The sequence below is a fragment of the Aegilops tauschii genome, chromosome 4, assembly GCF_002575655.3.
Source record: "Aegilops tauschii subsp. strangulata cultivar AL8/78 chromosome 4, Aet v6.0, whole genome shotgun sequence".
In the NCBI taxonomy this organism is placed as follows: domain Eukaryota; kingdom Viridiplantae; phylum Streptophyta; class Magnoliopsida; order Poales; family Poaceae; genus Aegilops; species Aegilops tauschii.
In genome coordinates this window covers 197159731-197185438 of record NC_053038.3, presented here as the reverse complement: position 1 = coordinate 197185438, position 25708 = coordinate 197159731, and the positions used below count along the sequence as shown (strand labels likewise).

The 25708-nt window shown below is 42.7% G+C and overlaps 1 long non-coding RNA gene across 1 annotated transcript; it reads right to left on the bottom strand.

The window, feature by feature from the left end:
• Positions 1–11906: 11906 nt before the first annotated feature.
• On the bottom strand, positions 11907–13981 carry LOC120962477 (uncharacterized). Its single transcript, XR_012182799.1, has 2 exons — positions 13338–13981; positions 11907–12759 (listed from the first exon to the last, which is right to left on the bottom strand). It is a non-coding gene; the product is annotated as an uncharacterized lncRNA (long non-coding RNA).
• Between the last annotated feature and the right edge of the window lie 11727 nt (positions 13982–25708).

Below are 25708 nucleotides of genomic sequence, written 5' to 3'. Positions count from 1 at the left end.
GAGAGGTAAAATCCATGTTGCGCTCTAGTTTGGGCCTTCGTGAAGAAGTCCGTCGGCTGTAACTCGGAAGACACATACTTAAGAGCAATAACATGATCCTACACACTAGCGTGCACAAAGAAAGCATCGACACCAATATGCTTGGTAAGCTCATGCTTCACGGGGTCCCACGCAATACTGATAGCACATGTACTGTCTGACAAGAGTGTAGTAGGTGTAGTAACAGTAACACCAAAATTCTCAAGTAACCAGCGTAACCAAGTCACCTCTGCCGTGAGAAGAGCCATAGCTCGCAACTCAGCCTCTGCACTCGAACGGGAAACTGCAGTCTATTTCTTCGTCTTCCAAGCAATGAGAGAACCACCAAGAAAGACATAGTAAGCAGAAAGTGAATGACGATCTGAAGGATCACTAGCCCAGGCAGCATCCGAATAGGCCTGGAGCTGTAATGAGTTAGGTCGAGGAAAGAAGATATAGTGAGAGATCGTGCCACAAAGATATCGTAGCCCACGAAGAAGTTGATTATAGTGAACCGAAGTGGGAGAACAAACAGACTAACTTAGGATATGGACAGGATAGGAGATATCCGGACGAGTAACAACGAAATAGACAAGACTCCCAACAAGATTACGATAACGAGTTGGATCAGACAAGGGCTCGCCATCAGAAGCACAAAGGTGAACATTAAGCTCCATAGGAGTCTCAACAGTGCGCTCATCACTAAGAGCCGCACGAGCAAGAAGATCCTGGATATACTTTTCTTGGGAAATAAAAAAGCTATCAGAGATGGAGGAAATCTCAATCCCAAGAAAGTAACAAAGAGGACCAAGATCAAACATAGAAAACTACTCACTGAGATGGGCCTTGACAAAGGCAATGTACTCAAGATCGTCGCCAATGATGATCATGTCATCAACATATAGAAGAAGAAGAAGAGTGCGACCATGAGCAGAAAGGTGGACAAACAACACTGGATCATGAGCACTGGGAGAAAAACCAGCTGCAGTGACCACTGAGGCAAAACACTCAAACCAAGCGCCGGGGGCTTGCTTAAGGCCATATAGAGAGCGACGAAGATGGCAAACCATGCCATCAGGAACTGAATACCCAGGTGGTGGCTGCATATAAACTTCCTCACGCAACTCACCATTAAGAAATGCATTATTAACATCAAGCTGAGACATGGACTAGTGGCGAACAGAGGCCACGACGAGAAGTGTGCGGACAACGGTCATATGGGCCACAGGAGCAAAAGTCTCATCGTAATCACGACCATGCTCCTGCTGAAAGCCACAAGCCACAAGCCGAGCTTTATAACGCTCAAGAGAACCATCAGAGGGAGTTTTAATCTTATAGACCCACTTACAAGTGATGGGACAAACATGGGGATGAAGAGAAACCAGATCCCATGTGCCAGTGTGCTCAAGGGCAGCAATCTCCTCTGCCATCGCAAACTACCATTTGGTTTTTTTTGCTCCAGTATTTTTTATATTTTCCAAAAATATTCTCCGTAAGTTTTCAGCCCATTCCGAGAACTTCTATTTCTACATAAAAACAACAACACGGTAGTTCTGCTGAAAACAGCGTCAGTCTTCTAATCAAATCATACCAAAACCATATAAATTTTTTATAAACATGGCATGAATACTTCATAAATTATAGATACGTCAGAGACGTATCAGCATCCCCAAGCTTAATTCCTGCTCGTCCTCGAGTAGGTAAATGATAAAAGAAATAATTTATGAAGTGTGAATGCTAGCATAGTGTAAAAGTTTGATCAATGATAGTTCCAAACACTTTTTCTAGCATCATTATATATCATAAACAATAGCTCATCTCATAAAACTTCTCATGATCAAGTAGCAAGCTATTCACAAGTTAAAGTATAGACTATAAAGTTTCTTGAAAACTAACAAACCATGTTCTTAGTCATCAAACAATTGCAATTCATCTTATTTTCAGGAAGGGTCTATGTAAGAGCTTTGATTTAGTAAATCATATAGTCTTCCATGATTGCTAACACTCAAAGCATATTTTTAGAACAAATAGCATCCGTCAAACACAAAGAAAGATAGGGGCTTAATGTTTCGCCTCCCAACTTATTTATCATATAGACAATTGTCAACAATAATAATTCATGATTAAATATATTTGAATGGCCATATATGCTTGGATCTTTCCCCACCACATGATGCTTGCCAACTAAAGAATAATTGAGGTTGAAATAGGAAGGGATACTATTGACTCTTGCATAAAAGTAAATACATGAAAGTAAAAGATAGGCCCTTCGCAGAGGGAAGCAGAGGTTGTCATGCGCTTTTAAATGTTGTATGTGCAAACTCTTAATGCAAAGGAACGTCACGGTTGTATTGCCCTTTGTGATAACAACCTTTATTATGCAGTCCATCGCTTTTATTTACCACCACAAGTTCGTACAACGCTTATTTTCCTTACAAGAAAAGATCATACATATTTAGGAGAAATTTTTATTGCTCTTTACACCGATGACAACTTACTTGAAGGATCTTATTCAATCCATAGGTAGATATGGTGGACACTCATGGCATGAAACTGGGTTTAAGGGTTTTGGATGCACAAGTAGTATCTCTACTTAGTACAAAATTTTGGCTAGCAAAAGATCCTAAGCAAGCACCACATGTTAGAGGATCCATAACAATATAACTCCTATGCAAATATACCCAAACATAACTCATTACATTGTCTTACTTGTCCAACTTCAACTAATTTGCTCAAGTATGAAAATAATTAATGGGGCTCGCAATCATAGAAGATGTCGAAGATAGTATATTTATATGTGAAATCTCTCTTCCTTCAATATTCTTTCATGAATTGCTCAAGTGACCAATGTTGAGTTTGCTAACTTTCAATAAATTTTACCACCTATACTTCATATAAGTGAAGTAATTACTCCCCATGGGATATGCATATGAAGCATATATAATTTCAGATCTATGATATTCAATTCATTCAACCATTTACTCATAGGATATAAGTGAAGCACGTGAGCAAATGACAAACTACTCCAAAAAGATATAAGTGAAGATCAATGAGTAGTCAAATAGTTAAATAGCCATGGGAGGACTCTCTCTCATTCAAGATTTCAGATCCAGTGATTTTATTCAAACAGCAAGTAAAATGAAAATACGCTCCAAACAAAACACATATCATGTGACGAATAACAATATAGCTCCGAGTAAGTTATACTGATGGTTTTGAAGACGAAAGAGGGGATGACTTCCCGGGCATCCCCAAGCTTAGGCGCTTGAGTCTTCCTTGAATATTACCTTGGGGTGCCTTGGGCATCCCCAAGCTTAGGGTCTTTCCACTCCTTATTCTCCTCGTATCGATATCTCACCCAAAACTTGAAGACTTCAATCACACAAAACTTAACGGAACTTCGTGAGACGGGTTAGTATGATAAAGAGTAAATCATTCACCTTGGTACTGTCGAAGACAAGATTCATAATTGTTCTCATACAATGCCTACTATACCATATCATTTCTACAATTTATATTGAGCAATATAAGCCACAGAAACTAGAAAACAAGCAAACTATGCATTGAAAACAGAATCTGCCAGAAACAGAACAGTCTGTGATATCTGAACAACAACCATACTTCTGCTACTCCAAAAATTCTGAAAAATTAGGACAACCTAGGAAATTTGTATATCAATCTTGTGTAAAAAATTCAGATCAAAAGCACACTTCTGTGGTTTTTTAAAATTGTGGCCATGAGCACAAAAGTTTCTGCTTTTCAGCAAGATCAAATTAACTATCACCGTGAGCCATCCCAAAGGTCTTACTTGGCACTTTATTGAAACAAAAGCTATAAAGCATGATTACTATAGTAGCTTAATCATGTGAACACACAAACAGTAAGGATAAATATTGGGTTGTCTCCCAACAAGCGCTTTTCTTTAATGCCATTTTAGCTAGGCATGATATTACAATGATACTCTTCCAAGCCCAATTCTGGTGATAATGTTATTCATACTCCAAAGGATATAAGTGAAGTTTCGTGGAGCATTATACAATTAATACAGATTTTACCAAAATCCAAGCTCAAAATATATAAGTGAAGCACACGAAGCATTCTATAAAGCCGTACTCAAAAGATTTAAGTGAAGCACAAAGAGCATTCTAGAAAGCCATACTCAAAAGATTTAAGTGAAGCACAAAGATCATTCTACAAATCAACGACGAGCTATCTCATACTAGCATGGAGCATAAAGGAAATAAAATAGAAATAAACACAAAAGACGCATATCATGTGAACAAAACAAAAACTGAGGTATACCGATAATTGTTGAAGAAGAAAGATGGGATGCCAACCGGGGCATCCCCAAGCTTAGAGTATCCTTGAAATATTTACTTGGGGTGCCTTGGGCATCCCCAAGCTTGAACTCTTGCCTCTCCTTATTCTTCTCATATCGGTAACTCCTCGTTCTTCGAACACTTCATCCACACAAAACTTAACAAAAAACTTTGTGAGATCCGTTAGTATAATAAAGCAAATCACTACCTTTAGATACTGTTGTAAACTCATTCCAATTTCATATTAGCATTATATCTACTGTATTCTAACTTCGCCATGGTTGATACCCCCCGATACTACCCATAGATTCATCAAAATAAGTGAACAACACATAGAAAACAGAACCTGTCAAGAACAGGACAGTCTGTAGCAATCTGGAACTTCCATATAAAATTCTAAAAAATTAGTAAAATCTATTTTTTTCAGTGAGGTAATGTGTAAAAATTTCAAGATTTTATCATGCTCCAGTAAAAAAAATTTAAACACTACAACCAAAGTTTCTGTTTTTCTGCTGCACACACCAAACAAGCAATTTAAACATTCTAAAGCCAAACCTTGGCACATTAATTTTGTAATACAATGAATATATACAAGGGGATACTTATTTTTGAGAAACTTCCATGAAAAATTCTACATTGTTTCCATGAGCATGAACACAAGTGTTCAAGGTCGACCCTCACTTCTCCAATGCATAACCTTCCAATCACTTCTCTTTTTGAAAAAGTTTTTAGGCAAAAGAGGCAAGTAAATTTTTTTGTATTTTAATTTTGTTTGTTTTACCCACAACTAAATAAAAACAAAATCTACTTAGTGAAGAAAGCAAACAAGCACACACGAGAATATCAACCCCACGCTATACCTCCCCGGCAACGGCGCTAGAAAAGAGCTTGATAATCCCCAAGTGAAAGGAATCATCGTAGCAATTTCCAAAGGTGGAAGTGATAAGTATGGAGTGTCGAACCCACAAGGAGCTAAAGGTAACATCAGTATTCTCTCAAGTCCTATCTACCACTGATACGACTCTACGTACACCGAACGTTTGCTTCCAACTAGAAACGAGAAGTAAAACTACATTGTGGGTATGATGAGGATAGCTTTGCATGATATCGAATAACTAAAATATAAAAGTAAGTGATGTTAATATAAAGTTAGAATATTTACTATATATTATAAATAGTGAGTGTGGAATAATGATGGATCGGTGTGCGGAACTGTCCTAGGCAAATGTTAAGAAGATCGGTAGTCGTCATTGCAATTTCATAAGGGAGAGGCATAAGCTAACATACTTTCTCTTCTTGGATCATATGCACTTATGATTGGAACTCTAGCAAGCATCCGCAACTACTAAAGATCATTAAGGTAAAACCCAACCATAGCATTAAAGTATTAAGTCCCCTTTATCCCATACGCAACAACTCCCTTACTCGGGTTTAAGCTTCTGTCACTCTAGCAACCCACTATAAGCGAATCATGAACGTATTGCAACACCCTATAGCAGGAATCCCTCACGTGTGCGCGACACGGAAGGCACCATAGGACAGCACCAAAATAAAACATACAACTCAAACCAATCTAGATCATCAATCAACCCAAAGGACAAAAGAAATCTACTCAAAACATCATAGGATGGCGACACATCATTGGATCATAATATGTGGCATAAAGCACCATGTTCAAGTAGGGGATTACAGCGGGGTGCGGGAGAGTGGACCGCGTAAAAGAGATGAGGATGGTGATGTTGATGAAGACGATCACCGCGGCGATGGTTCCCCCGATGGCACTCCGGCGCCACCGAGAGAGAGGGGGAGAGAGTCTCCCCCTTGTGCTTCCTCCTCCATGGCCTCCCCCCTAGATGGGAAGAGGATCTCCCTCTAGTCCTTGGCCTCCATGGCGATGATGCCCCCCTCCGGGATCCTCCTCCATGGCCTCCGGTGATGATGGCCCCCTCCGGCAGGGTGCCGGAGAGGGCCTAGATTGATTTTTCGTGGCTACAGAGGCTTACGGCGGTGGAACTCCCGATCTAGGTTTCGTTCTGGAGTTTCCTCAATTATAGGAGCTTTTGGCGTCGGAGGCAAGTCAAGAGGGTCCACGAGGCGGTGACAAGACATGGAGGCGCGCCCTAAGGGGGGGCACCCTTGTGGTTGCCTCGGGACTCCTCTCTGGTATCTTTTTGCTCCAGTATTTTTTATATTTTCCAAAAATATTCACCGTAAGTTTTCAGCCCATTCCGAGAAATTTTATTTCTGCACAAAAACACCACCACGGTAGTTCTGCTGAAAATAGCGTCAGTCCGGGTTAGTTCTAATCAAATCATACCAAAACCATATAGAATTGTTATAAACATGGCATGAATAGTTCATAAATTATAGATACGTTGGAGACGTATCACTATTCAGGATGAACAACAACATCTCGATAACAAGTTGGCTTAAGAATGGTCGAAAGACCATAGCGAGAAGGAGAATATTGGTCAGGGAGCGGACAAGGCCAAGAACAAAGACCATAAGTCGGCTGAGAGGAGGAAGATGACACACCCGAAGTAGAGGGCACATCAGTAGACTCATCCATAACATGTGGACGACGAGTATAATGGAAAGGAAAGGTGGGAAGAGCCGGAATCACTAGAGGTGGAGACAGGGAATGTATCGGTGATGAAGGTGGGGAAGTGATGCGGAGCATCCCACAATCATCCCCATGGACGTATCGACATCCCCCACGACACCACTTGGACCAATGACAAGATCCCGAGCAAAGGCTATCGAGGATAAGGTGAACTCGCTCCTCTCCGAAATACCACTTTCTAAACATGAGACATGGATACTACCTCAAACGGGAACACTATGTGTGATCAGGTACTTGGAGGAAGACCACGGAGCAGCTACATCCAACGGACAAGACGGGGAGGACACCAAGTATGAGGGACAAGAAGAAGAGCTGCCATTGAAGCTACAACCACCGGACGACCGGCACCTGAAGCCCCAGCATACCCAAGTCCCAGCCAACGCAAGCTACATCGAGCGGACGTCCGGCCTTCACCGGACGACCGGCCACACCTCCCAGGGAGCGGACGTCCGGCCTACACCGGACGACCGGCACCATCACCACCGAGGGAAAATTAGCGGAAGTCTGAAGTGACCGGACGTCCGGACGCCCACGAGCCACCGGACGACCGATACGCAGCGGACGTCCGGTACCTGTCTTCGCATAGTTTCAGGCCCGAGGCCCATGTACCCCTTCACTTTGCCCCCATTTGCACTAATACTATAAATATACCTCCTCCTCCTAGTTAGGGTTAGCAAAGTGATAACTCATTTGTGAGATAGAGCCTTGCTCATCCATCCGGAACTACTCCTCCAAGAGAGACCGTGCCTCTACGGAGAAGATCCACTTGGATTCAAGACCCCTAATGGGAAGAACTCAAGACCTCCTCACGGAGAAGAACCAGTTACCCTATGTATCGTCCCTTGTTGATTGTGGATCATGTATTTCCTTGTGTTCCGAAGATCTAGCATATGTGTGACCGAATCTTGTTGGTTGAGTGATTTCTCTTGCGTTTTGCCTCGAGTTCCCCTCGTGTTCTTCGTGTTCTTCGTAGGATCCCTCCATTTCGTGAAAGATCGGGTCCCTAGGTTTCTACCTTACATCATCTTCGTATCATGAGCCACATTGATCACGGAGTTGGAGCCCCTACACCTTGTTTTCTAGCTTGATTTTGTTGTGTTCTTACCCAATTTCGAAAATCTCCACCAAAAATAGCCCTAATTTTTTTTGTGATTTGTTGGTTTGATGAAGTTTTGTTGGATTTGATCCATGGATTTGCTTTGCCACGAGTGGATCTAGCGTTTCCCCTTTGTCTCCACCTTTTCCATCCACAAAATCGCTCGGATTTGACCAATTTTGCCCCCTCCTCCATGAACCCTAGCTGTTCATTTCGTTCCCGAAATCGCCCCGGCACCGGACGTCCGACCACCGGTCGTCCGACATCCACCGGATGTCCGCCGTTTCCTGACGAAACTGAAAAAGTTCAGTTCGGCCACCACCACCTCTCCACCTCCACCTCCGCATACGCACCCCAATACCAATTCCACCTCCGCATAAGCACCCCGTTACCATCATCGCTTTCCGCAACCACCATTGCTTACTTGTTTCGCACTCCATCACAATTTTGACACATTTGGTTTTGAGAATTTGAGTTGTGGTTCATCGTTTCCTAGGGTGTTTCAACTAACTAGGAATGGTTCGACATCAACATCACCGCCGCTCATCTTCGCCAACGACTTGACAACAACCTCATCTTCATACGTCCTTGCTTACACTCGACATACCACGGACGGTAACTTTGACGACATCTTTGTCTACTCCTTGCCATTACATTGATAACCACATAGCCCATTTTGCGTAACTTACCCATCGAGACTAGCTGTTGAGTATTGCCGGCAACATTACTTGTGCACATTAGTGATCATACTTCCCATAGCATACATACGATATCATCGTGGTGCATATCTTGGTATCATCTCTTGTGTCACAAAGTTGTCTTCGCATACACAGTTGCTATCTTGGTTCGTGAAGTTTTGCATGCGAAAAGGTCTCAAAAGAGAAAGAGCCAACCAAGCTTTTAAGCAAAAGGGAAAGATAAGCAAAGAGCTTATAAGCAAGAACCATAGCATCATACTACATTAAGATTGTCATACTCAATCATCTTGGATCATATCATCGGAATACCATACATATAGCATACTTGGGATAGAAGTCGTTGCATTTTTGTTTAGTAGGTTGTGCACAAGTTTCATATCCGCCTATTGTGCAATCGTGCTAGTGTCTCTCTAGTGTTGTGCAACAAGAGCATTTTGCGGATTCCACATTTTGGCTCATTCCTTGGTTGCACAACCCCACTTATCTATTTGCGTGTGTGTTTCTATGTACCATATCTTGCTATTGGTCTACTTGTTGCATTTGCAAATTTGTGAATCTTTTCCAACATTACCGAGGCTCACTAACAATTGCAACAAATTTTGTGCCACCATCCTAACCAAGCTCCACCATAAGCTTTTATTTGTGTAGGTGTGAGAACCGACAAGAATTGGTACCAATTGTGCTATTTCCTTGTTACACATTTGAGTGATCATTGATCCATCTTCAACATCAGTCAAGGTACATTTGGTATAAGTTCTTCTCTTTCTCCCACTCACATATTTGCTTGGCATGATGGATAGGCCAAGTTCTACTACCAACCCACTCCTAGAGCAAGACGACGACCCCAACAACTACGTCACCAAGCTCCACCTATTTGGCACACAACGAGCTTTGCATCAAGAGCAACAAGCAATGAGCAACCGCATCGACCATCTCGCCACCGCCTTGCGACTCTCCGAGCAACGTACAAGAGACTACTTCGACAACAAGCTCGACTAACAAAAGCAAGAGAACAATGCAAGAATGGACGAGATTCGTGCCTTGTTGGTCAACCACTCTTCTACATCTTCGTCCTACTCAAGACGGAGCCGCTCGAGTCGACACTCCGATGACACCATCTCTGGCTCAAGTACTTCAACATCGAACACTCTTCGTCGTGCCACGCTTCAAGATCGTCAAGCAAATCACAATCCCCTACACGACACCGATCATCAAGAACAACTTCGCGTGCAAGAGCATCGGCATCGTCAAAACCAAGCTACATTTGTGCAAGCACAAGAACGGCAACGCCTACGACAACAAGAGGAAGAGCGAGCGCGACAACACCAAGATGCACAAGATGCCGAGGCACAACGTCAAGAACAACAACTACGTGAAGCTCAAGCACTTGAGGCGCAACGTGCCCTCCGAGAATCAAGTCGAGCCGTAGCCACACGAAGCCGGCAAGCTCGTGAGCAACAGGAAGCGCTTCGCGATGAAGTTCAAGAGAGGATTTATCAATCACGTGTGCATCGACAAGCTCCTCCACAAGCTCGACAAGCTCCTCCACAAGCTCGACAAGAACCTCAAGTTCACCAAGCGCAAGAAGATGATACGTCTCCAACTTATCTATAATTTTTGATTGTTCCATGCTATTATATTATCTATTTTGGATGTTTAATGGGCTTTAGTATGCTCTTTTATATTATTTTTGGGACTAACCTATTAACCAGAGGCCCAGTGCCAGTTTTTGTTTTTGTGTGCCTATTTTAGTGTTTCGCAGGAAAGGAATACCAAACGGAGTCCAAACAGAATGAAACCTTCGCGATGATCTTTCTTGGACCGAAAGCAAACCAGAAGACTTAGAGATGAAGTCGGAGACGCAACGAGGCGGCCACGAGGCAGGAGGGCGCGCCCAGGGGGGTAGGCGCGGCCCCCACCCTCGTGGGCCCCTCATAGCTCCACCGACGTACTTCTTTAGCCTATATATACACTTATACCCTAGAAACATCAGGGGGAGCCACGATACCACTTTTCCACCACCGCAACCTTCTGTACCCGTGAGATCCCATCTTGGGGCCTTTTCCGGTGATCTGCCGGAGGGGGAATCGATCACGAAGGGCTTTTACATCAACACCATAGCCTCTCCGATGAAGCGTGAGTAGTTTACCACAGACCTTCGGGTCCATAGTTATTAGCTAGATGGCTTCTTCTCTCTCTTTGATTCTCAATACAAAGTTCTCCTCGATGTTCTTGGAGATCTATTCATGTAATACTCTTTTGCGGTGTGTTTGCCGAGATCCGATGAATTGTGGATTTATGAACTTGAGTATCTATGAATATTATTTGGTTCTTCTCTGAATTCTTATATGCGTGATTTGATATCTTTGCAAGTCTCTTCGAATTATCGGTTTAGTTTGGCCTACTAGATTGATCTTTCTTGCAATGGGAGAAGTGCTTAGCTTTGAGTTCAATCTTGCGGTGTCCTTTCCCAGTGATAGTAGGGGCAGCAAGGCACGTATTGTATTGTTGCCATCGAGGATAAAAAGATGGGGTTTATATCATATTGCTTGAGTTTATCCCTCTACATCATGTCATCTTGCTTAATGCGTTACTCTGTTCTTATGAACTTAATACTCTAGATGCATGCTGGATAGCGGTCGATGTGTGGAGTAATAGTAGTAGATGCAGAATCGTTTCGGTCTACTTGACACGGACGTGATGCCTATATTCATGATCATTGCCTTAGATATCTTCATAATTATGCGCTTTTCTATCAATTTCTCGGCAGTAATTTGTTCACCCACCATAATACATGCTATCTTGAGAGAAGCCACTAGTGAAACTTATGGCCCCCGGGTCTCTTTCTTATTATATTGCATCTCTTTTATTTACATCTCTACTTTGCTACTGGATTGGTACCTTGGTTCTCAAAACTGAGGGAAATACTTACGCTACTTTGCTGCATCACCCTTTCATCTTCAAGGGAAAACCAACGCATGCTCAAGAGGTAGCAAGAAGGATTTCTGGCACCGTTGCCGGGGAGATCTACGCCAAGTCAAGACATACCAAGTACCCATCATAAATGTAACGACCTGAACCTGACAAGATTCGATGTCTTTGTGCTCACTGTGCTAGTCCCTGGATCAATTCGCTAGCACACACAGTACATATGAATATCAAATAACAAGTGCATCATTTACTATAATGTATGATCCATAATTCATAAAGTATTACAAACTGAGTAGCACATAGCTAACTTTATTCAATAATAACAGCGGAAAGGTAGCATAAGCAAACGATGAATCCCATCAATGCCCACTAGCGAAAATGCTGAATGAAGACTCGCGACCCTACTATATCTCACTGATCATCTGAAAATCCTGCAACATGATAAGTTGCAGCCACAAGGGTCAATACGTTGAATATATTGGTAAATCACACAATATGATAAAGCAAACCAACATCCACAAGCAAAGTATGACAAACAAAACACTCAAGTTTGGTTTCGCGTAAAACTACCTTCACCTACCTCCATGACATAGGCAAGGTGCAAATAACACAAATGATAAAGATCTTCAAGATGTCACAAGTGCGGTCAGTCCTGGCGCATTCTCTAGGGACAATAGAGCGCTCAGCCAATGACGCATTCACGTGAGAAAAAGCCCCGACAACTCAAGTGCGCTCAGCCATGGCACATTCTCTAGGGGCAATAGAGCGCTCAGCCATTGACGCGTTCACCTGAGAAAAAGTCCCGAGCCTACAGCTATAAATACTCACCACTTTCATGGATCACTCGACATAGCCCCACGTCTACCATAGCAAGATGACCACACCACCACATAACACAATCAATATCAAACATGACAACATGGGATACACATATCAGGCCAAACATATATCATAGCATCAGACCACACATGCGTAGCAGAATATAGGATGAGCAAAATCAAAAGTGCAAACTTGCCTTGAGCAGTGTTGAAGTACTCTAATGATTAATTCTGATCCGCTTCACACTCGGACAATCTATACGGTAACGAAGGCACCGATAAATAAACCGTACTCACATAACCCACAATAAAACCAACATCAAAGAATTCAAATAAAAACTTAATTAACAGAACATATCAGTAGGTATATATTATCTACATGCTAGTAGGATCATAATGCAAAAAGAATCATCTAATTTGGATCTACGGTTTGAAAGATATGGCTTCTGAAAGGTTAAATTCAAATTAGAGAAAATCCAAATTTAAACAGTTCAAAAATGTGAAATTTTGGTTCTACTAGATGCTCCTGGTCAATATAAGTTCTTAGGAAAAAGAATCGATGAATTTGGATATACAGATCTCAAAATATACCTAAATGAAAATTTGATATGGAATCTGCAAAGATAAAATTATGCCATAATAGCGTTCTGGGAAGAACTGCCGCGGCTGCTGTGGCATTGCCATGTGGTGGGTTACTACTGGCTGTTACCTGTCCGCTCGGAGGCTTAAACGGCAAACGGCCACAACATAGAGAAAAATGGTTCGGCCTTAAATAAAAACAACAGATCTAATCTTGACCATCGGAGAGGGATCGGACGGTGCAAGGTGACTCACCGGAGAGGAACAGAGGACAGCCGGGTGGCTGCCGGACTTGGAGAAGAGGACCTCGGCGGCTCGGACCTCGATGATGCCAACAGCTACAGGAAATCTCCGGCGACGGCGGGCCGACCATAGGAAGAGGCGTACGACGATGGTGAGTTTGGCGGCGTCCACGGCGACTGGAATACGTCTGCGGGGATGACCGGGGATTGCTCCCGCGACAGCACCGTCCGGTTGGAACACGGCTGCTGGCGGCAACCTTCTGTTGAGGTTGTGTGCGTCGCCGCACTGCTCCCCTGCGCGAAGTAGATGAAGAGGGAGAGAGAGGAAACCAAGGCGAAGTGAATCAGAGGGGAAGGAGGCGCTGAACCTATCTGGAGGCGACGAACGTGACCGAGGACGAAGCTCCAGCGGCGGCAAACTCCGGCGAGGCTAGGGCGCTGTTCTAGGGCACAGGAGTTGGCAATTTTGGCGGAAATCAAATGAGAGAGAGACGAGGAATATTTATAAGGTGATTTCCGTGTGGTAGGGGAATGAATCAGGTGAGGACATGGGTCGGGACTCGATGTGGGATTCGTGGATGAACAGGAGTCAGGCGAGAGGAGGGAGATGACGGCTGGGCCCCTTTCATCCGAGAAAAGAAAAACAAAGGGGCTGCGGTGATGGGCTGGCCTACTAGCTGCTGTTGCTTCCGCTTGAGTGCGCGTAGGCAAGGGATAGAGGCGGGCTGAGGGGGTGGCATACTGTGCAGACCAAATGCACAGTAAAACTGGCTGGTAAAGAAAACTACAAGAATTATTGGCTATCAAAAAAGTGCCGATGGAATTTCTAAAATACATAAACACACAGTAAAATACTACTACTAATATATACTACAGGAAATATAATTCCATCCCCAACGAAATTTTGTAAAACTATTGCATGCAATAAAGAACACACAAAGAGCAGTATAAAACAAATCTAAAAATCATTTGGAGTTCATAAGATTACAGAAATACATCAGGTGAACTCCAAATAATATTTTTATCATTATGAACTTTTTATAATAGGGGAGAAGTCATGTTATCTCCACTCCAACAGTCTGCCTTAAGTTGCAATAATGATTTGAATATTCAGAAAATTCAAATATGCATAGAAATCAAGACGAAAAAATGATCCTATTAACAAATCCAAATTTGAAAATTTGGGATGTTACAATAAACTCTTCTCCCTCGCATTACATTATTTGCCATTCGCCTCTCATTTTCCTCTCCCCCACTTCTAAAACGATTTTCAAAAACCTTTGCCTTTTTCTTTGCCCCTCTTCCGTTCGTCCTTTTGTTTGCTCGTGTTACCATGTGCCTTCTATTTGCTTGCATCTTCGCTTGCTAAAAATCTATTGTTATGGATCCTCATCCTCTTGCTAATCTTTTTAAAAGATCCAATTATGATGAACCAATTGCTAGTGAGTTGTGTGCACTAGATTATCTTTATGAGGCTTTGCTTGAAATCCGTGAATCTGAAAATTGTTATGAAGTACTTTATGAAGTGATTCATGGTAAATCTTTTGAATGAAAAGCATGATTGCAATGATGTTATTATAAATTCTATTAATGTTAATTGTGCTAATGATATGCAAAACCCCAAGCTTGGGGATGCTAGTTTTGCTTTGTCCTCTACTTGTTGCAATGATCATGATTGGGGTGATTCTTCTTACAATCTTGAAAATTTATTTAGGCCCCATGATGATTATGAGATTGATAATAATGTTTGCAATAATACTGAAAGTGGGTTTGGAAGAGTGTCAACTTTAGATCCCACATATTTGGATAATGTTCAATCTTATGAAGTTTTTGATAGAAGTGGGTTTGGAGAGGTCATGACTTTAGTTAATGATATTCCCACTATTTTGGAAGAGTGTCAACTTTGCATGCATGTAGATCATGTGGAGAAAATTTTATGTGAGAGCTATATTTTTGAATTTGAATATGATCCCACATATAATTATTATGAGAGAGGAAAATATGGTTGTAGAAATTTTCATGTTACTAAATTACCTCTCGTTATGTTGAGATTGTTATTGTTTCTCACTTCTTTCTTGCATGTGCTAGTTTTTGCTTGTCTTGATAATTTATTTGCCTATAAGATGCCTATGCATAGGAAGTATGTTAGACTTAGATGTGTTTTTCATATGCTATACGATGCTCTCTTTGTGCTTCAATTCTTGTCTTTCATGTGAGCATCGTCGAAATTATCAATGCCTAGCTAAGGGCGTTAAACGATAGCGCTTGTTGGGAGGCAGCTCAATTTTATTTTTGTTCTTTGCTTTTTGTTCCTGTTTAGTAATAAATAATTCATCTAGCCTCTGTTTAGATGTGGTCTGTTTTAATTAGTTTTTGTGCCGATTAGAACCTTTGGGAAGACTTGGGTGAAGTCTTTGCGATCTTGCTGTAAAAAACAGAAACTTTTGCGCTCACGAGATTAGCTGCCATTTTTTACTGGATAGTGCTTTTAGGTTGATCATTTTTGCAGATGATTAATAGACAAATTCCTCACGTCCACCAATTTATTTCAGAATTGTTGGAGTTCCAGAAGTATTCGAACAAATCAGATTGCTACAGACTGTTCTGTTTTGACAGATTATGTTTTTCATGTGCTGTTTACTTATTTTGATGAATCTATGAGTAGTATCGGGGGGTATGAACCATAGAGAAGTTGGAATACAATAGGTTTAATACCAATATAAATAAAGAATGAGTTCATTACAGTACCTTAAAGTGGTGGTTTATTTTCTTATACTAACGGAGCTCATGAGATTTTCTGTTGAAGTTTTGTGTCGTGAAGTTTTCAAGTTTTTGGGTAAAGATTTGATGGATTTTGGAATAAGGAGTGGCAAGAGCCTAAGCTTGGGGATGCCCAAGGTACCCCAAGGTAAAATTCAAGGACAACCAAAATTCTAAGCTTGGGGATGCCCCGGAAGGCATCCCCTCTTTCGTCTTCGTCTATCGGTAACTTTACTTGAGGCTACATTTTTATTCACCACATGATATGTGTTTTGCTTGGAGCGTCTTGTATGATTTGAGTCTTTGATTTTTAGTTTACCACAATCATCCTTGCTGTACACACCTTTTGGGAGAGACACGCATGAATCAGAATTTATTAGAATACTCTATGTGCTTCACTTATATCTTTTGAGCTAGATAATTTTGCTCTAGTGCTTCACTTATATCTTTTTAGAGCACAGTGGTGGTTTTATTTTATATAAATTATTGATCTCTCATGCTTCACTTATATTATTTTGAGAGTCTTTTAGAACAGCATGGTAATTTGCTTTGGTTATAAAATTAGTCCTAATACGATGGGCATCCAAGATGGGCATAATAAAAACTTTCATATAAAGTGCATTGAATACTATGAGAAGTTTGATTCCTTATGATTGTTTTGAGATATGAAGATGGTGATATTAGAGTCATGCTAGTTGAGTAGTTTTGAATTTGAGAGATACTTGTGTTAAAGTTTGTGATCCCCGTAGCATGCACGTATGGTGAACCGTTATGTGATGAAGTCAGAGCATGATTTATTTTTTGATTGTCTTCCTTATGAGTGGCGGTCGGGGACGAGCGATGGTCTTTTCCTACCAATCTATCCCCCTAGGAGCATGCGTGAGTAATTCGTTTCGGTAGCTAATAGTTTTTTGCAATAAGTATGTGAGTTCTTTATGACTAATGTTGAGTCCATGGATTATACGCACTCTCACCCTTCCACCATTGCTAGCCTCTCTAGTACCGCACAACTTTCGCCGGTACCATACACCCACCATTTACCTTCCTCAAAACAGCCACCATACCTACCTATTATGGCATTTCCATAGCCATTCCGAGATATATTGCCATGCAACTTTCCACCGTTCCGTTTATTATGACATGCTCCATCATTGTCATATTGCTTTGCATGATCATGTAGTTGACATCGTATTTGTGGCAAAGCCACCGTTCATAATTCTTTCATACATGTCACTCTTGATTCATTGCACATCTCGATACACCGCCGAAGGCATTCACATAGAGTCATATTTTGTTCTAAGTATTGAGTTGTAATTCTTGAGTTGTAAGTAAATAAAAGTGTGATGATCTTCATTATTAGAGCATTGTCCTAGTGAGGAAAGGATGATGGAGACTATGATTCCCCCACAAGTCGGGATGAGACTCTGGACGAAAAAAAGAGGCCATAAAAAATTAGAAAGGCCCAAATAAAAAAATGAGAGAAAAAGAGAGAAGGGGCAATGCTACTATCCTTTTCCCACACTTGTGCTTCAAAGTAGCACCATGATCTTCATGATAGAGAGTCTCCTATGTTGTCACTTTCATATACTAGTGGGAATTTTCATTATAAGAACTTGGCTTGTATATTCCAATGATGGGCTTCCTCAAAATGCCATAGGTCTTCGCGAGCAAGCGAGTTGGATGCACACCCACTTAGTTTCTTGTTGTTCTTTCATACACTTATAGCTCTAGTGCATCCGTTGCATGGCAATCCCTACTCACTCACATTAATATCTATTGATGGGCATCTCCATAGCCCGTTGATATGCCTAGTTGATGTGAGACTATCTTCTCCTTTTTGTCTTCTCCACAACCACCATTCTATTCCACCTATAGTGCTATGTCCATGGCTCACGCTCATGTATTGCGTGAAGATTGAAAAAGTTTGAGAACATCAAAAGTATGAAACAATTGCTTGGCTTGTCATCGGGGTTGTGCATGATTTAAATATTTTGTGTGATGAAGATAGAGCATAGCCAGACTATATGATTTTGTAGGGATATCTTTCTTTGGCCATGTTATTTCGAGAAGACATGATTGCTTTGTTAGTATGCTTGAAGTATTATTATTTTTATGTCAATATTAAACTTTTGTTTTGAATCTTTCGGATCTGAACATTCATGCCACAATAAAGAAAAATACATTGATAATTATGTTAGGTAGCATTCCACATCAAAAATTCTATTTTTATCATTTACCTACTTGAGGACGAGCAGGAATTAAGCTTGGGGATGCTTGATACGTCTCCAACGTATATAATTTTTTATTGTTCCATGCTATTATATTATTTGTTTTGGATGTTTAATGGGCTTTAATATGCTCTTTTATATTATTTTTGGGACTAACCTATAAACCGGAGGCCCAGTGCCAGTTTCTGTTTTTTGTGCCTATTTTAGTGTTTGGCAGAAAAGGAATACCAAACGGAGTCCAAACGGAATGAAACCTTCGCGATGATCTTTCTTGGACCGAAAGCAAACCAGAAGACTTGGAGATGAAGTCGGAGACGCAACGAGGCGGCCACGAGGAAGGAGGGTGCGCCCCCCACCCTCGTGGGCCCCTCGTAGCTCCACCGACGTACTTCTTTAGCCTATATATACTCTTATACCCTAGAAACATCAGGGGGAGCCACGAAACCACTTTTCCACCGCCGCAACCTTCTGTACCCATGAGATGCCATCGTGGGGCCTTTTCCGATGATCCGCCGGAGGGAGAATCGATCACCGAGGGCTTCTACATCAACACCATAGCCTCTCCGATGAAGCATGAGTAGTTTACCACAGACCTTCGGGTCCATCGTTATTAGCTAGATGACTTCTTCTCTCTCTTTGATTCTCAATACAAAGTTCTCCTCGATGTTCTTGGAGATCTATTCGATGTAATACTCTTGTGCGGTGTGTTTGACGAGATCCGATGAATTGTGGATTTATGAACTTGATTATCTATGAATATTATTTGGTTCTTCTCTGAATTCTTATATGCATGATTTGATATCTTTGCAAGTCTCTTCGAATTATCGGTTTAGTTTGTCCTACTAGATTGATCTTTCTTGCAACGGGAGAAGTGCTTAGCTTTGGGTTCAATCTTACGGTGTCCTTTCCCAATGACAGTAGGGGCAGCAAGGCACGTATTGTATTGTTGCCATCAAGGATAAAAAGATGGGGTTTATATCATATTACTTGAGTTTATCCCTCTACATCATGTCATCTTGCTTAATGCGTTACTCTGTTCTTATGAACTTAATACTCTAGATGCATGCTGGATAGCGGTCGATGTGTGGAGTAATAGTAGTAGATGCAGAATCGTTTCGGTCTACTTGACACGGACGTGATGCCTATATTCATGATCATTGCCTTAGATATCTTCATAATTATGCGCTTTTCTATCAATTGCTCGGCAGTAATTTGTTCACCCACTGTAATACATGCTATCTTGAGAGAAGCCACTAGTGAAACCTATGGCCCCCGGGTCTCTTTCTTATTATATTGCATCTCTTTTATTTACATCGCATCTCGTTTACTATTTTGCAATCTTTACTTTTCAATCTATACAAAAAAATACCAAAAATATTTACTTTACTATCTTTATTAGATCTCACTTTTGCGAGTGACCGTGAAGGGATTGACAACCCCTTTATCGCGTTGGTTGCAAGGTTCTTAATTTTTTTGCAGGTACTAGGTGACTTGTGCGTTGTCTCCTACTGGATTGGTACCTTGGTTCTCAAAACTGAGGGAAATACTTACGCTACGTTGCTGCATCACCCTTTCATCTTCAAGGGAAAACCAACGCATGCTCAAGAGGTAGCAGAAGACAATGGAAATCCTCCAAGACAAGAGCAAGTTGAGAGAGACAATCCTCCTCGTCAAGGACGCCATCACCCTCGACCCCAACATAATGAAGAGCAACGCTACGACAAGCTAAAGTTCACCATGCCCAAGTTCAATGGAAGCAATGATCCCGAAGAATACCTTTCATGTGCATTGAAGGTTGACAAAATCTTCCGCTTGCACAACTATAAGGAAGAGAAGAAGATCATGATGGCATCCCTTGAGTTCCAAGACTACGTCCTCATTTGGTGGGAACAAGTCATTGAGCACCGTGAGGCAAGAGGAGAACCACCCATCATAATTTGGACGCAAATGAAGGATATCATGAGAGCATGTTTCATGCCAAACTACTACAACCGCAACCTCTTCAAGAAACTCCAACTCCTCAAGCAAGGAACAAAGACCGTTGAAGAGTACTACAAGGAAATGGAGATTGCCATGATACGAGCCAATGTCACGGAAGATGATGAGCAAACTATGGCACGTTTCTTGAATGGACTCAATCATCCTATCAAGAAGATCGCCGACTTCCAACCATACTCGAACTTCATCGAGCTAGTACATCAAGCTACCAAAGCGGAACGTGAAGTGCAAGATGACTTCAAATATGCCAAGTTCTCATCCAAGTACTCTGGTTTCTCCAACTCTCAAGCTTCAACGACTCCAACACCTTCTACCTCAACCAAGCCATATACAAGCAACAACGACAAGTCAAGTTACAAGAAAACTTCGACCACCTCAAGTCGTCCTCCTATGACAAGCAACTTCAAGTCGAGAGCTTCAACATCATCTACTCCAACCGACGAGACCATCAAGACAAGTTCCTTCAAATGCTTCACATGCGGCGGCCGAGGCCACAAGTACTTCAAATGTACAAACAAGCGCACCATGATCTTCAACGACGATGGTACATATGACTCCATGAGTGAAGGAGAAATGGAAGCCCTTGAGAAAGTGGCCATGCACCGGCAAGTGAACGAAGATGAAGATGATCAAGTCTTTTGTGATGAAGATCCGAGCCCCGCTCTCGTTGTCTCCAAGGTCTTGACACTTCAACATCAACAAGACGAAGACCAAAGATGCCATATCTTCCATACCAAAGCCGGCATCAATGGAAGGTCCGTGAAGGTCATCATCAATGGAGGGAGTTGTCATAACTTGGCAAGTGAAGAACTTTGCTCGAAGCTCCAATTGGTCAAGATGAAGCACCCGCATCCTTACAAGTTCAATGGCTAAGTGACTCCGGCACTATCCAAGTCGAGCATATGGTACAAATTTCCTTCAAGATCGGAGCTTACGAAGACACTTTGGAGTGTGATGTCGTTCTGATGTCCGTTTGGCACCTCCTTCTTGGACGACCATGGCAATTTGACCGAGGTGTCATCCACAACGGACGTACAGATCACTATAGCTTCAAGATGAAAGGAAAGGAGTACGTTCTATGACCTATGTCTCCAAGCCAAGTGATCGCCGACAAGCAAGCCACCCATCATGGAGAGAATAGTGAGAGAGCGAACCTCCCAAAAGAGAGTGAGCGCCACAAGCCCAAATTGAGTGCCTCCACGATGAGCGACAAGAAGAACTTAGTCCTATTTGCCACCAAAAGTGAGATAAGAGAAGTGTGTGAGAATGCATCAAGTGTCATGCACTATGTCCTTTTGTGCAAGGACGAGGCACCAAAAGCTAACACCTCTCACAATCTACCTTTAGTGTTATCTTCTCTATTGCAGGAATTCCAAGATGTATTCCCTGACTAGCTACCTCCGGGCCTACCTCCTCTACGAGGCATCGAGCACCGAATCGACCTCATCCCCAGACACCCCTTCCTAACAAGGCTCCCTACCGCGTCAATCCCGAGGAGACTAAGGAGATCCAATGGCAAGTACAACAACTCATCGACAACGGCCATGTACGAGAAAGTTTGAGCCCTTGTGCCGTTCCGGTAATCCTTGTTCCCAAGAAGGATGGTACATATCGCATGTGTTCTGATTATCGTCCTATCAATGCTATTATCGTGCGTTATCGTTACCCTATTCCATGCCTAGATGATATGCTAGACGAGCTTAGCGGAGCCACCATTTTCTCTAAGATTGATCTTAAGAGTGGCTACTATCAAATATGCATCCAAGAAGGCGGTGAATGGAAAACCGCATTTAAGACCAAATTTGGCTTATATGAATGGCTTGTTATGCCAATGGGTTTATGTCACGCCCACGATGCGGCTATATCTCCCACGTGTCGAGGCACGACTTAGAGGCATAACCACATTGTGGTTTTGTCGCAAGAAGGGTCATCTTCACACAATCCCATGTAATGAACAAGAATGGGATAAAGAGTTGGCTTACAATCGCCACTTCACACAATACATAAATATAATTCATACATCATCCAAAATCCACACATAGACCGACTACGGTCAAATACAAATGAAAATAAGATAACCCCAAATGCTAGATCCCCGATCGTCCCAACTGGGCTCCACTACTGATCATTAGGAAAAGAAACATAGTAACGACCACGTTCCTCGTCGAACTCCCACTTGAGCTCGGTTGCGTCATCTGCACTGGCATCGTCGGCACCTGCAACTGTTTTGGTAGAATCTGTGAGTCACGAGGGCTCAACAATCTCACACCCGTGAGATCAAGACTATTTAATCTTATAGGAAAGGATAGTGTAATGAGGTGGAGCTGCAGTAGGCACTAAGCATATATGGTGGCTAACATACGCAAAAGAGAGCGAGAAGAGAAGCAACGCAACGGTCGCGACCGTAGAAATGATCAAGAAGTGATCCTGAAACTACTTACGTTCATGCATAACTCAAACCGTGTTCACTTCCCGGACTCCGCCGAGAAGAGACCATCACAGCTACACACACAGTTGATGTATTTTATCAAGTCAAGTGACAAGTTCTCTACAACCGGACATTAACAAATTCCCATCTGCCTCATAACCGCGGGCACGGCTTTCGAAAGATAATACCCTGCAGGGGTGTCCCAACTTAGCCCATTATAAGCTCTCACGGTCAACGAAGGATAAACCTTCTCCCGGAAAGACCCGATCAGTCTCGGAATCCCGGTTTACAAGACATTTCGACAATGGTAAAACAAGACCAGCAAAGCCGCCCGAATGTGCCGACAAATCCCGATAGGAGCTGCACATATCTCGTTCTCAGGGCACACCGGATAATTCAAGCTACGAGTAAAACCAGGCCTCGAGTTTCCCCATGGTGGCCCCGCAGGCTGCTCGGTTCGTACCAACACTCGAAGGAGCACTGGCCCGGGGGGGGGGGGGGGGGGTTAAAATAAAGATGACCCTCGGGCTCGCAAAAACCCAAGGGAAAAGGCTTAGGTGGCAAATGGTAAAACCAAGGTTGGGCCTTGCTGGAGGAGTTTTATTCAAGGCGAACTGTCAAGGGGGTCCCATAAATCACCCAACCGCGTAAGGAACACAAACTCAAGGAACATAATCCCGGTATGACGGAAACTAGGGCGGCAAGAGTGGAACAAAACACCAGGCATAAGGCCGAGCCTTCCACCCTTTACCAAATATATAGATGCATTAATTAAATAAGAGATATTGTGATATTCAAAATATCCATGTTCCGACATGGAACCAACTTCAACTTCACCTACAACTAGCAACGCTATAAGAAGGGCTGAGCAAAAGCGGTAACTTAGCCAAACAACGGTTTGCTAGGAAAGGATGGTTAGAGGCTTGACATGGCAATATGGGAGGCATGATATAGCAAGTGGTAGGTAGCGTAGCATGGCAATAGAACGAACAACTAGCAAAGGAAAGATAGAAGTGATTTCGAGGGTATGGTCATCTTGCCTGCAAGGTTCTCAGAGTTGTCGAAAGCTTGATCCTCGTAAGCGTACTCAACAGGTTCCTCGTTCACGAACTCGTCTCCCGGCTCTACCCAAAACAAGAACACAAGCAACGGAACCACAATCAATCACGAGAAATGCACAAGCAACATGATGCAAAACATGTATGATATGCGGAATATGATATGCGATGCATATGCGTGCTCTGGAGGAAAAAGGATGAACAAGGCAGTAACTTGGCAAAACATGTATGCCACTGGAAAGATGAGATGATTTCGGTCGAAATCGATATAAAGATCACCGGAAACGGATGCACGGTTTGCAAAAGGCAAGCAAAACAAGAATGACACGAATCTGTGATTAACATCATGATAGCACTTAGAATACATCAATAAACTATCCTACAGCACCCCAACATAGCAACAAAGCAAATGGCAGTAATCTACAGGAGGTGCTTGACAAAAGATGAACAATGAGCTACGGCTAGATCACACCACAGCAGGTTCAGACAAGCATGGCAAAAGTGAAAAAGATATCAGGTTCACAGACTTAGTGAAATTACTGGACATGGCAGAAACAGCATCAGGTAGCAATGTTCAGAGCACGAAATCAACATGCTATAGGAACTTAAAATAGCAAAACAAGGCATGACATGAATCTACTAAATGCATAGAACGAAAGTCCCTTACTGACCATAAGCCAAAAAGGATCAGAAGATATGATGGCAACCATGTAAACATAGCAAGTTTCGTTAACAGGTTTCAGACAGCAGAAAACAGAGCATGGCAGAAACAGTAATATGAAGGCATTTTGGTGAGCTTGATGCACTCACCAAAAAGCAATGCATGACAAAACAAGCATACCTACAGCAAGATGGCATGTTTATAAATCTATCCATGGCAAGAGCAAGTTCAAAGCATGTATGAAACAACTACAACAAGCTTGGCAAAATGGAATAACACGTAAACAATCTGCCAGGAACATTTTATAGCAAAAGTAGAGCAAGATTGAGTCATGCTATGGCACTCCATAATTGCAAACAGATGCATGGATTGATAGAGCACAACTATATCTACAAAACATCCTTACTGAACATCTACAAAATAAGCATGGATCTCTCTGTAGCCACATGGATACATAGCAACAAAATAACAGCAGTCACAGACTTAGTAAAATTACTAAGTCTCTGAAAACAGAAACATCACGAAGCCTAGTTTGCATGCTTGTGCTAGTCACCACAGTGATCACAAAAATACATAGAATACACCTCTGTACAGATGGAATGACATACATCAAAACACATGTAGATCTCATGCTCATAAGATGCACACATTAAATGCAACAAAAATAACAAATCCTCATGTTCTGATAAGTAACAGCAGTTAGCAGCAATTAGCACTCTTGCACCAGAGATTCGGGCATCAAGATGGACTCCAATGAAAATGGCATAATGGAACAAAATGAAGAGCATCTCGAGATGAACATTTCTATATATTACACGCACGAAACGGAGCTATATGCAGAGAGTTATGATGTGATGAACAGGAGCATGTATTGTAAAAACTTTAGGACAGAGAAAAATCGGGGGGGGGGGGGGGGGGGGAGGAGAAGTCAACGCACTGTGGATCTGGATCGGGCCTCGAGCTCGAGCTCGGGCTCGCCGGAGCAGAGGGTGGCCAGCGGAGGAGAGGAGGAGGACGGCGAGGAGGAGCGGGGAGGAGGCGCCGGTGGCGGGGAACGGCGGGGCGCCGCGGGGACGCGGGCGCGGCCGGGCGGCGAGGCGCCGGCCGGCGAGCTGCGGCGGCGGCCGGGAACGGCGGCGGGGAGCTGTGGGCGAGGGCGAGGGGCGGCGGCGGGCGAGGGGCGGGCCGCGGGGGTCGACCCCGGGCCTCGCGGGCTTCAGCGGTGCGGCGTACGGCCCGCTGACGTGGCGG